At 35.7% G+C, this 14,704-nt stretch overlaps 2 protein-coding genes across 12 annotated transcripts in view; one reads left to right on the top strand and one right to left on the bottom strand.

Annotated features, from left to right (window-relative positions):
- Positions 1–14,704, bottom strand: part of LOC145252734 (uncharacterized) — a 676,168-nt gene that overhangs the window by 55,427 nt on the left and 606,037 nt on the right. The gene's annotated exons all lie outside the window — the stretch shown is intronic.
- The window catches only part of LOC145252731 (NADPH:adrenodoxin oxidoreductase, mitochondrial-like), a 314,252-nt gene that overhangs the window by 108,381 nt on the left and 191,167 nt on the right, over positions 1–14,704 (top strand). For 5 of the 8 annotated variants that reach the window (XM_080112589.1, XM_080112587.1, XM_080112588.1 and 2 more), the window contains one exon: positions 4,025–4,066. The exons of the other annotated variants lie outside the window; for them this stretch is intronic. The gene's annotated coding sequence lies outside the window, so the exon portion shown is untranslated. The remainder of the gene's footprint in view (positions 1–4,024; positions 4,067–14,704) is intronic. 8 annotated transcript variants of the gene reach the window in all.

Genomic DNA, 14,704 nt, shown 5'->3' with positions numbered 1-14,704 from the left:
CATTTTTTTTTTTCAAGTTTTTTTTTTTTTGTTCAAACTTTTTCTTTCCAAAGAAAATTGTAAGAAAAGATTAAAAAAAATGTTCAATTATCATTTATTTATTTTTTTTTTTTTTGTCAAAGAAAATTTTAAGAAAAGGTTTGTGCACCTCCAGCCACATCCTTCGTTGACGGAGCCTCTCTTTGCAATGATGCATTTAACACCGCATGTAATTCAATTCTTTTTGGAATCCGATTCATTTCTTATTTTGACGTCTGTAGTTGTTTGTCTAACATTAATAAAACCACAGTTCTGTTAGTTTTCATGCTTTCCATATACCATCTAGTTTCTTTTTGTTTTTTCTTTTTTTTTTTCTTCCAATATTTATCCAAAAGTCGTCTACTTATTGCTCGGCATCTTATCAGATCACAAGTAAATTAGAGTTCAAAATAGACTTTGTAACCTAGTGGGGGAAGCCCTTTTCTCTTCCCTGCAACCTCTTTCCCACAGAAAAGACGTTGCGAGCCTGTCTCTATTTTATCATTATTTTCATCGTAAGTGCTCGTCTGAATTCCAATCTATGATCCCCACTCGCATGACTTTCACAAAAAACACTCGTCTAACTTAAACCACTATCAATAATTTCCCCCACTCATTATCTGTAGCTAAACTTAAACATAGATTCCATGAACAAAGCTTCTTTCTTAGAACTGCACGCCTGTGGAACTCTGTTCCGTTTTTCTACTTTCCAACTGACTACAATATGGTCGTCTTCAATCAAGCCCAATGTGAACAAGTTCTTGATGAGCCATTCCCCTTAAGTAATCCAATTTACTAAATTTCCTCTACTAGCGATTACTACGATATTTTCCCATTAACTTCCGTACACTCATTAACCCTTATCCTCGAGTGGCCCCCGGGCCTTGGTAAGTGGTGACTCCTTTGTAAAAAAAAAAAAAAAAGAACCAGAGTGGTTGACGTCATATTCCAAGCAAAACCGAGTGGATGCTCAAATACATCCAGCTCAAAATCTGCACAAGTACCAGCATATAAAACAAACTAAACCTAATATGATGATGATGGTAACTACTACTACTACTACTACTACTACTACTACTACTTAATATCATCATCATCTCATCCTCCCCCACCCATGATTGATAGGTACACTGCCATATAAGTTTTTTTCTTTTTTAATTTTAGATAATTTGTATTTCATTACTTGTCTGATGATGGATAAGTAATATGGCGTCCAGTTCAATATAGCTGAGTCATTTGCAAGATGAAATAATATTCAGTCCACATATCCACTAGAACTGAACCGATTTTTTTTTTTTTTGGAGGCAGCCATTTTAACCGAGTCATTTATTGAAATTGCCCGAAGCAATTTATCCCGTTTATTTACAAATGTCCAAGTAATGTTGTTGCATGTTTGCATGCACTTATCTCAGGTTGATACCTAACAGGAACCTAGCAAACATTTCATAAGGAAATAAAATAAATAATTACCTTTTGCTTCCCATAGATTACATTAAATTTTTTACTAAATTAAATAAACATAATTAATTTTTAAAACATTTATTAATCTTTGTAATACATTTGTAAATGTGCCGATTTAATCTGCATGTTTGATGATGAAACCGGTGCAACCAGATTACACTGTCTGAAGATATCAGTTTCTTGACTTCAAGGCACCAAATCCTGATGTCCTTTTTTTTTTTTTTTTTTTCCCCTTTGCAGAACTAAATAATTTTCTTCAAAGCCAAAAAAAAAAAACAAAAAAAAAAAAAACACAATTTTCTTGTATGAAACAAAGTCATGTTTCTGAATTTTTGAGATGAGGATTGGTTATTCATAATATTAGTAATGACCGTAAGGACCTGTGGTTAGAGTACTTGGAAAAATCAATTGTAAAAGTGATTTTCTCCTGAAGGTTGAAAGTTCAATTCTCAGTGTGGGCGACCAAAAAATACAATTGTGAATTACTTAGCACCTCTATCCAGTCATGAATGACAGAACGAGAGCTTACTACCCTCATGAAGTAAATATAGGTGTTGTATTGTTGGTAACCTCCAGGTTCGATTTTTTTTCACACCCTTGTATGGATGCCTGGAACACGAGCACCAAAATAGAGTTTGTTGTATAGTTGGTATCATAAAAGGGTACCGTTGTATGATCGTCTAAATGTTGCTGTCTATTTGTGATATATTCATATCTAATTGTTCATATGCAGTTGTGTGTGTGTGTGTGTGTGTGTGTGTGTGTGTGTGGTACATGTATTTTGGGTATACCTTCTTCATGTGTCGTTGATCTTGTCAACTTGGAATTCATCTTGTTCTTGGAGGGGAGACTGGAAACCTGTTTTGGACGAATATTCATTCACTCCAAGACGAAAATTGTTTTTATACATTTTTTATTCACCTTCCAGATGTCGATAGCAGAAGAATGGAAAGTGAATGTCTTTGCTTGCATGGTTAATTCAATGTCTTATTTTCACACACGTCAGCGCCCCCCCAGTGAAGGGGAGGGGACGACCTGTTAAGCCGTCTGTTCTTCTCTACATCCAAACCCAAACTCACTGACTCCAGTTAACCTGAACACATGACTCACATGCAGATCCAATCAGCTGACCCTCACTTCCGATTAAACGTGTCTACAATATAATTTACCATATTTCTTTCTTATGTTCGACCTATTTCCTAACATAGGGATCTGTTTGAAATTCTATCCAAATTTTGGAGTTTGACAGAAACATGTCCGAGTTCAACAAGCTACACATGAAGAAGGTCGAAGGTTACATTGACTAAAATATTGTGAAAATGACACTCCAGATGAGAACACTAGTCTGATGAATCCAAATAATAGGAATAAACCAACGAGATTTAAAGATATAAAGAACTTGAAGCATAAAAACTAGTGATGGTACGATTCTAATATTTTTTTGATTCGAATATAATTACCGATTCGGTGCTAAATACCCGATTCCGATATAATTACCAATTCCGATTCTTTATAAATCTCTAAATATTTGACTATAACGTTGCAATTTTTTCCTGGATACTGTAAAAATACATGTTAAATGCGCATGTATTTTCTCAAACGTAAAAAAATACTTGTAGAGATGATCTATATAGATCTTAGCTTTACTGGTAGTTTTAAATCAATAAATATTTAAATCAATAAATATTTAAATCAATAAATATTTAAATCAATAAATATTTAAATCAATAAATATTTATTATTTTATTATTACTATCAGTAGCAGAAAATTTTATTTTAGACAAAATCAAATAAATAAAAATAATTAAAGGAATCGTTTTTGGCATCGAAAGATAGACACAAATTTTTCTGATTCCAATATCCCAAGAAGTGTCGATTTTTCCAATTCCCGATTCCAATTATTGTCCCAACACTAATAAAAACTTATACAAAAATGATTGGATTTAGTATTACATGTCCTGAAAAGTGTTGATATGCGATAAAACAAAATAATCAAAGCAAAAACCATGAATAAATATTTGAAGATATTAAGAACTTGAAGCATAAAAGCTTTTACCAAAATGACTGGATTTGATAGTTAATAACATGAAAAGGATTGATATGCTGCGAAACAAAACAATCAAGCAACCAATTTAATGATGAAAATACTATTTTACTTAATGAATAGATAAGAGAATTCTTTGATTGCCACAGATTGTCTTGTCTGTCACCTTCTTCTACAACAGAAACAGCTGTTCGTCTCATTTTACATATTCTAGTTGACTCATTGGATTGTGACAGATTATCTGTCACCTTCTTCTATGATTGAAATAGCTGTTCATCTAATTTTGCATATTCTAGTTGACTCATTGGGTAGTGACGTCTCACATCAATGGTAACTATAGCAATCGTAGAGATGCTGATCTTTTCTTCTGCTATCTCACTGTGACTAGTCTGAAATAATGGTTTACCTGGCAAGGCTCTGAAACCAAAGATGCCAGAAAATTGGTATTACGCATGTATTTCTTTTTACAATAATTTTTTCTTTTTTTCTTTTCTCTTGTAGTACAAGCCTAAAACAGCGATAGAGAAATTTCATGCAGTTAAAGTAAGTCAACATATTTGAAATATTTTTTGTTAAATTTACATAATAACTTCCTAAATGTTTTTAAATATTGTACATAATTATGTTGTAATACTATCGATGCGTTAAAAAAGATGAAATGAGTTTATCAGTAGAATAAGATATAGGAAGTGGGATTGGTTGAAAGAAAATAGATAGGAAGTTGTTCACCAAGGTACACAAAAGCAGCTGAAATAGTATTGTTAATCAAGGTGTGGCAGTTAGAGGAAGAAAAAATCGGACAATGAAGATCAATATATTTTAGGAGTGTCAGTGAGTTTTACAGCAGTTTATTAGACATTGTTCAGTTTGGGACAATCGATGGCAGGTTGTGGATTGGACCAGATCGAGAAAGCTTTAGGAGGCCAAGATAAGGAAATGAATTCATCAACTAAGTGACAAACACAGCCTTGACAGAAGGTATAGATGTGAACCTTAATGCTTAAAAGGTTGTTTCCCATGATGGTGTCACACGCGCACCCAGAATCCAACCAATATACACTCGTGAGCAAAAAAAAAAAATGGGCCAAACAAATTTTATACATTTTGTTGTACTAAAAGCTATATTGAACAAAGAACAATTGAACAAGGAAACTTAAACGAGACAAATAACACAGAACAAGACATTTACTTTAATAAATGCGTAGGATGGAATCGCATTACCTTTTAATTTCTTTAAAAGACCAATCCTTCTAGACATGCTCTCAACCAAAGTGGAACACTGTGAAGAGGAGATGCTATTCCATTCGCTTTGCACAGCTTCCCACAATTTATCAGTGTTCGAAAAGGTTCTTCCATCCAATGCACGAGATATTATGGACCAAATATTCTCGATTGGGTTTAAATCAGGGCTTTGACCTGACCAAAATATCACATTAATTGAATTCTCAGAAAACCATTCTTTTGTGACTTTAACAGTGTGTGCAGAGGCATTATCATGTTGAAAAATAATGTTCTGAAGTATTCCCAGCTTCTGGATTCTTGGTAACAGTTCTGTTTCTAATATTCAAATGTATTCCTTTGCATTGATTGACTTCTCACATCTATTAAGTTTCCCAACTCCTGCTGCAGTAAAAGTTTCCCATACCATTATCTCTCCATTTCCATGTTTAACTGTCGTTTTTATGCAACTTGGTGAAAATCTTTCTCCAGTTCTTCGATTGCACCATTCGGGAGTACCGGGAGCATCAATAACAAGACAAAATCTTAATTCATCTGACCAGAAAACATTCCTGAACCAGTCTGTATCTTTCTTGCCATAATATGAGAAAAATCTCTTTCTATCATTGATGTTCTTCTTAGATAAAAATGGCTTCTTTGCACACTTTTTAGAAGAAAATCCCATTTCTTTCATTCGTCTAGATATTGTATATCTAGAAAGAGAATTTCCAGCCCCTGTTTTGAATTCTTTGCTATGATCAACATAAGTTTTCTTTCAATCCTTCAAAACAGTTAATTTAAGCTTGTGGTTGTCCTTCAAAGTGGATGCTCTAGGGTGACCAGATCCAGATTTCCTTTTACCAAGCATTCGACTTCGAACCTTTGACCAATTCACTTCACTACAGAAAGAGATGTTTTCACTTTTTCTTTTCTTAAAATATCAAAAATCTGCTTGTAATCATTTTGAGCTGCCTTAATCCTGAAATTCGTTTTTTTATATCTTCGTCAAGATGCGGCCTTACCATATTTCGGATTAATTTTTCCACTTATTATTATATGCTATAATAATAATGATCCGCAAAATACAAATTTTCAGTTAAAATTAATAAAAATTCATGGAAAAATATTGAAAAATCAATTTCTTCCGAGTTGTTTGTTTTGATACTTGTAAGGCAGTGCACCTCCTTGGCAGTCGCCAACGTGTGAGAGACAACGACATGGCCTGAACTAAAAGAGAAGATGAAAGAGAAGACCACAGAAATACTGTGTTTGTTGTTGAGTATGTGGTTGCATTATGTAATAATTTGAGTATGTGGTTGCATTATGTAATAATTTAGTTTGGGGTATTTTTTACAATAGATAACAGAATGAAAAAGTGGTAAAAAATATATATATATTGCTAATAAATAATAATAATAAAGTTACTTTACTATCTACCTGGATAAGTTTGTGATGTTTTAACTTATTTTAAAGTGTTTATTAAGTTGGAAATGTAGGTAGTGCTGAGCACTTAAGTGAAAATGAGAACAAAGATGGCAACATGAGGCTGTCAGCTTTGGAGTTTCAGAAATTTTTTTTTTTTTTACATAAACGTCACCACTTATCAAGGCCGATAGGCCACTCAAGGATAAGGGTTAAAGAGTGTAGAGTAGTCAAAAGGACAATATAGTAATCGATAGTAATGGAAGTTCGGTAAATTTGTTAACTTAAGTGGAACGGCTCATCAGAAATTTGTTCACGTTGGACTTGAAGACAACCATATTATAGAATGCTGGAAAGCAGGAAAACGGAAGACAATTCCACAGGCGTGCAGTTCTAAGAAAGAAGCTTTGATCATGGAATCTATGTTTAAGTTTAGGTACAGATAAAGAGTGTGGAAAATTATTGATAATGTTTTCAGCTAGTCTAGTGTTTCTTGTGAAAGTTTGGCGAGGGGGGACCATAGATTGAAGCTCAGATGAACACTTTCCATGAAAATAACGATAAAGCAGAGACAAACTCGCAACATCTCTTCTGTGAGACAGAGGTTGCAGCAAAGAGAAAAGGACATCTCCCACCAGGCCACAAAGTCTATTTTGAACCCTATCAAGGCAGGACAAGTCTTTTCTAGCAGCTCCTGCCCATATGTGGCAACAGTACTCCATCCTTGGACGTATCTGGCTCTTATATAGATAGAGAATTGCATCAGCAGTGAGATATCTACTGGATCGATAGAAGGATCCGACCATTTTTCCAGTGGCCTTGGCAACAGATTTGATGTACGTATTCCATTTAAGATCAGGAGTAAAGGTCAAGCCCAGAAGCCTGTCAAAACTTGAGGCCTCCCCAAGATGAGAGCTATTAATTTTAATTGATGCCAGATGGAGATCAGAATGTTGATGATGTAAAGATAGAAGCTTGGTTTTAGATGCATTAAAAGTAACCAGCCACTCCTTTCCCCATTGTACAACGTGATCAAGATCAGAGGAGAGAGAATCGGAGAGAACTTGGTCGTTTACTGTCTTAGATGTGCTACCATAGATGGTAGTGTCATCAGCAAAAATGTCTACGAATGATGTAAGGATGTGATTTGGAAGATCATTAATGTAGATCAGGAAAAGAGTTGGGCCCAGGATCGACCCCTGAGGGACTCCAGCATTTATACTGTGAGCTTCTGATTTTTGTCCATCAACTACTACTCTTATGAACCTATCAGAGAGAAATGATTTAATAATTGAGAAGACATTTCCAGCAATACCATAGCTGGAGATCTTGTGAAGTAAACCTTTATGCCATACCCTATCAAAGGCCTTTGATATGTCAAGAGCAATTGCCCTAGAAAGGTTGCCTCTGTCGAGAGATTCGCTAATCCTATGAGATATAACTGTAAGCACATCTGCTGTAGATCTAGCAGAACGGAAACCATATTGTGTGTCACTAAGAAGGTTATTTTTGCTGAGATGGTTGATTACTTCTGTATTTAACACAGATTCCAGCAACTTATTCATGACGCACAGGAGACTTATTGGCCTGTACTGAGAGGGGGATGAACGATCACCTGAATTCTTAAATACAGGGCATACTGATGAGATTTTCCAGAGTGATGGGAAGCAATTCTCCTTAAGACAACGTTTAAACAGTTTTGTAAGTATGGGTGCTAGTTCTGGTTGAAGTTTTTTGAGTCTATGATTGGAATATCGTCAGGGCCGGTTGCTTTACTGGAATCAAGGTTTTTGATTAGCTTGGCAACATCGCATACAGATATTTGTATATCACATAGAGTGTTTTCTGATACAGGAGGAAATATTGGGGGTTGGCGGCCTTGGTCGCAAAGGGTAGAATTGGCTGCAAAGTTCTTGGCAAAGAGTTTGGCTTTGTCTGATGCTGACGAGATTAACTCAGGTCCATTGATGATAGTTGGGATGGAGCACACACTTCTGTTCAAGATTCTGTTTGCAATTTGCCAAAACTGGTGGGAACCAAGCCGCTGCTCAGCTACTTTGGACTTGACGGACTGAGCATATAACTCTCTTGCGTTCTTTATTACTTTCTTACAATGGTTGCTGGCAGTCCTGAAAGCGGCTTTAGTTTCCATACATCTATTACGTTGGAAGCAGTGGAAAAAGTGATTTCTGTGCACAATAGCAGCAGCACATTCTGGAGAAAACCATGGCTGGCTGTTAGGTTTTTGCTGGAACTTTTTCGAGGGTATGAAATTGTCTATACCTACAATTAACCATTCTGTCAGGTCTGATACTATAGACGACACATCCTTTTTAAACATGGAATGCAGAGGAAGATCCGATATAAATGTACGGAAACTATCCCAGTCAGCCATAGTGTATCGATATACTGTACGATGGAGAGGTACGTCTGAGGACTTATTACATTTCATTTTTATCTTAATTGATACAACTGAGTGGTCGGAAGATTCAAGAGGAGACAGAACGGAAACTGAACATAGTTCAGGGCAAGTTGTGAGAAAAAGGTCTAGGAGACTTGCATACTGGCCGTCATTGTCGGGCACACGGGTGGGTTCGTGAACAATCTGAGTGAGGTCATAAGCAATGGAGAAATCATGACAGAACTTCCTCTCATCATCGGTCTTGTTTGAGTGGGTCAACCATTCCACATTGTGAACATTGAAGTCTCCACATACGTGAATGTTAGCTGAAGGATATGCTAATAGAACTTGGTCAATTTTCTCAGATATGCTTTTAAAGATAGTAACTCCGCTGTTATGGGGGTGATAGAGAGTAAATATAAATGCCGTAGTGTGAGCTAGTGCTACTCGGAAGCACATATAGGGCAAGTTAAGATCTTCTCTGGAGATGTCCCTACCACATGGAAAGCCATCTTTTATATAGGCACATATTCCATGCCCATGGCGATCTTGGGGGTCAGTTTGGAAGTTAGGTTGAAATCGGTTAAAACTTGAAAATAAAACACAATACTGAGAGAAATCCACCCGAAAAATGGTGGATTTTTATTTTCTGCTACTATTTAGCTCGATCAGTTAAGACTGAATTTGAAGGTGCACACATTTCTTTTGACATTTAAATTATTAAATGATTCAAAATTTTATTGAAATAAACTATTGTATTCTGAAAGAAAATACTGAATGTCAATATTTTAATGGTGTTTCATGATGATGATGATGATGATGATGATGATGATGATCATCATCATCATCATCATCATCATTAGGGTTTTGATCATTCCTTGACGAGGAACCTCTCCCTAGTTTCTTTCCATCTTGTTTTGGCCTTGGCTAGGCATGACCACATAAATCTCAGTTGGCTGTTGAGGTCTTTCCTCCACTAGATTTTTGGTCTTCGTCTAGGTCTTTTCATTTGCATAGAGATAGCAAGAGCAGTTTTCAGAGGCAGTCCAAGGAAAAAGTCTGGGAGGAAGTAATAAAGATGAACTTCAAAGAAAGAGTAGTAAATAAAGACCTGTCCAGAGATAGTTTAGTTTGAAAGTCAATTGCGAAAAGCCATCTAACATATGCCTGTATTTAAAATAGACATTAGACCTGAGATGATGATGATGATATTGACAACAATGACAGGAGATATGTGTAGAACAGAAAATTTTGTAGGTTTGAAGGTACATTGAAAGAATGTATGAGTGTTTGGATTAATAGATGTAGAACAGTTGAGGTAGCAAGTTCAGTTCACAGGGAGAGGCCAAGGAAAGCATAGGTAATAAAAATGAACCTGAGGGAAAGAGGGATAAATAAAGACTTGGGCAAGGATAGGTTAGTACGGAAGTGAATTCCCAAATGCTGCCCAACACATGTCAGATATATCCTATATGGACACATGTATGCAAATGCATGCAAAATGACATCACCAGTAAAGAAAAAAAAGCTTTACAAAGAGAAAGAGGACGATCACATTAGAGACGTGAATAACGTTCGAGATCATATGGATGGCGATCATGTAGGAGACATCACAGCAGTAAAGAGAGAATGAGGAAATAAATGTACAATAAAAAAAAAAGCAAGTTGAAATTCTTTTCTATTTTTTGTCTACTTTGCGACAGAGGCCACAACATGTTAATTCCCGGACAACGTTACAAGAGTACAAAATCGATTTTGTAATTTAGTGGACGATGTGCTCTTTCCTTCCTTACAATCCCTTTTTTACAGAAGAGACGTTGCTAGTCTTTTTCAACTTTAACGGCATTTTCATGCCGGGTGCTCAGCTGATTAAGGTGTAGTGGTGTGTGTACACTTCAATGACACAGAACGGGGGGGGGGGGGTAACGACGTTCATAATAGATAGTACACAGTTCATATTTATAATAGGAGCTTGATATAAAGAGAGACATAGACAGTTCTTTTAACACAGAGGGAGATACATTATTTATGATGGGGATACAGTTAACACTTTTGAGAAGGGAGACAGACAGTTAACACTTTGAAAAGGTGTTACATATAAATGCTCTTTTACAAAGACGAATCACAAAAACACATTACCTTTTAGGTTGAATGATGACAAAACAAAGGCTTACAAATTACATGATGATATTAATTCTTCCAGCTGGTTATGATGATGATCAGGGATTCGAAGGCCTTGCAGAATTACATTGTCTTGCTTCCCTTTCTTGTTCGGCTAACTCAACTCTCCTCTCTCCCAGCTGTGACTCCCAGCTGTGTCTCTGAACTCTAGCTGATTTTCGAACCCTCTTAATTGAATATTTGTAACTATCTTTCTTTGTGACGTCAAAGCGTGCTCAGGCACGTGAATATTTTTTCACATGAATTTTACAGATTACATATGTCTCCACATGTTTTTTGGCAACACAAAGAAATTTCCTAAATTTTATTTCCATTGTCCTAACTCTGACCTCTAGTTGTATCATTCTAACACAATGGACAATGCTCCGTATTCCTAGGATTGCCTCTAAATTGCGATATGTATTCTTTTCAACTCTTGAATACTGGGTCCGATTCCATCCTTTTCCTTATAATAAATATTATTTTCAATCCTATTTACGTCATTTCTCTAATTACTTGGATCTTTCCTCTTCTATGTACAACATAATCTCTGGTTCCTCCCTGTAAAACAGTCACAGCAAGAACTTGTCTACTTACTGCAAAACCTTCCTTTCTCCCTCTGTGTGCATAAAACCAAACAGAACTTCCATGAACAGAGTTTCTTTCTAAAAAAAACTCCCCATCCATGGAACATAATACCACAGAATTGCTTCCATGCTGGCTACAACATGGTTGTCGTCAAGTCTAATGTCAACAAATAGTTGTGATAAACTTCAGTAATCAAATTGTTTTTATTTTATTTATTATTTTCAATCCTCACATAATATTTCTCATAATTCAATGGACAATCTATTCATCCCATTATCGCTTATCTTCAAGTGGCTTTTAACCTTGATTAGTTACTGATTAAAAAAAAATGTGGTGATAAATAGATGATTATGAATGATGTAGAATATTTAGCATATGAGTTTCATCATCATATTTGGTTTAATGTCCATTTTACATACTGGCAGCTGTTGAACAATTTTGAAAAACCAATTTCCAAACTAACTTATCTCTGGCCAAGTCTTTACATAAAATTCAAAAGGTTATGGATCTGGCAGAAGACTTTACTTTAATGGATCAAAATCAAATTTGAATTGTGGCAGGTGAAATTTTTGGGTTATTTACGAATTCACAAACTGCACAAAGTCGTTTAGACACAACCTGAAAATCAAAACGACATAATATATATATAGAAAGAGGTTTGTATTTACTATAAACTTTTTACACAAATATTACGCAAGTATAAATCATGTAGAAGATCTGCATGAATATAATTACCCGTAATAATTAACTAAAGATGATCATCCCATAAGAAAACCGAAACAACTAATAGAAAATTAATTAAAAAGAATGTTTAAAAGAATACACAAGTTAGCTAGATCTTTAACAGATGAATGCAATTCCACAACTATATATAACAAAGTTGTATTTTCTTTTTAAATAAATAGAAAAAATACACAAAAAAACCCAAATTTATATATATATATATATATATATATATATATATATATATATATATATATAAAGGGCTCCTTCAGTTTTGACACAGTGCTTAGAATTCCCAAATGGTCATCCATCTGGTACTAACCAGGCTCAATGTTGCTTAACTTTGGTGATTTCATGAGAACTGGTGTGTTAACATGATTATGACGTATATATATATATATATACTAGCAAAAGAACCCGTCGTTGACTGGGTTCAAAACAGCCTACAGAAAATGGACTCTGATTTATGAAAGTATGATAGGTTATGAAAAGGAAGGGTTGTAAAGAGATAGCTTTGAATTTGGGGGTATCAAAACCAAAGCAAAATATGATGAAAGTAAAAATAAAATAGATAAACCCCATAATTTATTATACCATACCTGCTCACACTGAAACACTTATCACAATATTCTGTGGATCTATATTAAAAAACCTTGTTAAACTTTGTGACATATTTCCATTCTATGGAGGTTAGGCGCGAACGAACACCCCATAATTTTATTATACCATATTTCTTCAAACTGAAACATAATTATCAAAGTATACTTACGCAGATAGATATGAAAAGTCTTTATTAAAGTTTGTGCCTATTTTCATTCTATGGAGGCTAGGCGCGAACGCAGACCCCACAATTTTATTATATCATCCCTATTTAAGTTAAAACATACTTATCAAAGTATTATTATGTACATCTATATAAAAAATAATTGTAAATGTTTTTTTTTAATTTTTAAATTTTTATTTCCATACTTTTAATGAATCATCATTATGTCAGATCAAACATACCCATCCTTGTGTCTTAATACATCTTCTATCATTATATGTGATCAGTTTTCTATATTAGTCAACCATATAGTAGCCTATTTGTGACCAGACACGCACACAGACGTTCAGCTTTATATATATATATATATATATATATATATATATATGTTGCCGGGCCGAATGTCGATGGCAATTGACCCTATACCTAAAAGACGACACAGGCAAGAAGAAGACGCAAAACGACAATGGCAAAGAAGAGATGACAAACGTAGTGGGTACCGTCGTGAACAAATATAAATCCGTTCAGGGTTACTTTCCCCAAAAGAAACTGAATGGAGGTCTCAGGCTGAGGGTTGTATCCAGCTGGTGTTTGAATTGGCACGGCTACAATGTCGTCGCTAGTGGCTTCGGGAAACACGTACCGGCTTGAGAAGCTAGACTGCTGGGAATTGAGTACATCGACAGCGAGTGGTCGCTGCTGCTACTGGGTTTGGCCGTTGTCGGGGAGGTAGTCTAAACCATTCTGCGTGGACATGACTGTAGCTGCTGCTGAGTTGGGTTGGGCCGCTGATGGGCCCAATCTTGCTGTGCGGTGATCTAGCCGCGATTAACTGCTTGTTGAAATAAAAACGCTGTATTTATACTCACCCAGCGGACGTAGTTGTAGACACTGTGACTTTGCCGTGTTTGTGGTTGTTTTTTGTTTTTGATGTTTGTTTGTTTTTGTGTCTTTAAAGTGCTGTAGGGAGTCATCTGTTTGAGGTTTATATTCATGTGTCATATCAAATTGAAGGTGGGAAAGTTGCGAATATTATTCTAGCGGGAATTGTACTATTCAGAGTTCCACGAGATAATTATTCACGTCGAAGTTCTTGTCGAAGACAAGGTCGTTGGCTGTAATTTTTACGTTTTGAATTGGGATCCTTTTTTGGTGAGTCGTTTCCTTTGGTGGAAATGCGACATATATATATATATATATATATATATATATATAAATTCCCGTTCACATACACCTTTCAGGATAAAGCTAGAACCCAGAACTAGATAGAATCGAGCAATTGCATCGACAACGGACAACGCCAGACCCAAAGTGGGTTTCGATGTATTGCATCTCATCAGTGACGTGCTCCGACATAGGCGCGAACCCAGGTCGTCGCACTCATGAAGTGTGCAATACTGACGACCTAACGATATGGGCCAAGGCGCAATCTATTGACTATGCCTCGATTTTTTTAAATTCTTATATTTTCATCCAGTTCTACATTCTACGATGTGACAAGCAACGCGTCATATACAACTAAGATAGTTACTGCTGGTATGCAGGCGGTAGATATCACATCTACAAACTTAACTGAAATTAGCCGACTCCCCAGACACGATTACGGAACAACCTTATTTGTTGAGGGACATCACGTCCCTACGAAGGATGACCCGCCTTTTTCTACATATATTAGACATTAAGAGGAGATTATAGATAGATATATAAATTTCCGTTCACATACACCTTTCAGGATAAAGCTAGAACCCAGAACTAGATAGAATCGAGCAATTGCAGTACATCGAAACCCACTTTGGGTCTGGCGTTGTCCGTTGTCGATGCAATTGCTCGATTCTATCTAGTTCTGGGTTCTAGCTTTATCCTGAAAGGTGTATGTGAACGGGAATTTATATATCTATCTATAATC

Source organism: Euprymna scolopes, chromosome 29 (assembly GCF_053919585.1).
Source record: "Euprymna scolopes isolate OS-2025 chromosome 29, ASM5391958v1, whole genome shotgun sequence".
NCBI lineage: Eukaryota > Metazoa > Mollusca > Cephalopoda > Sepiida > Sepiolidae > Euprymna > Euprymna scolopes.
Note: the sequence above shows the minus strand (reverse complement) of the source record. Positions and strands in the feature narration are given on the sequence as shown.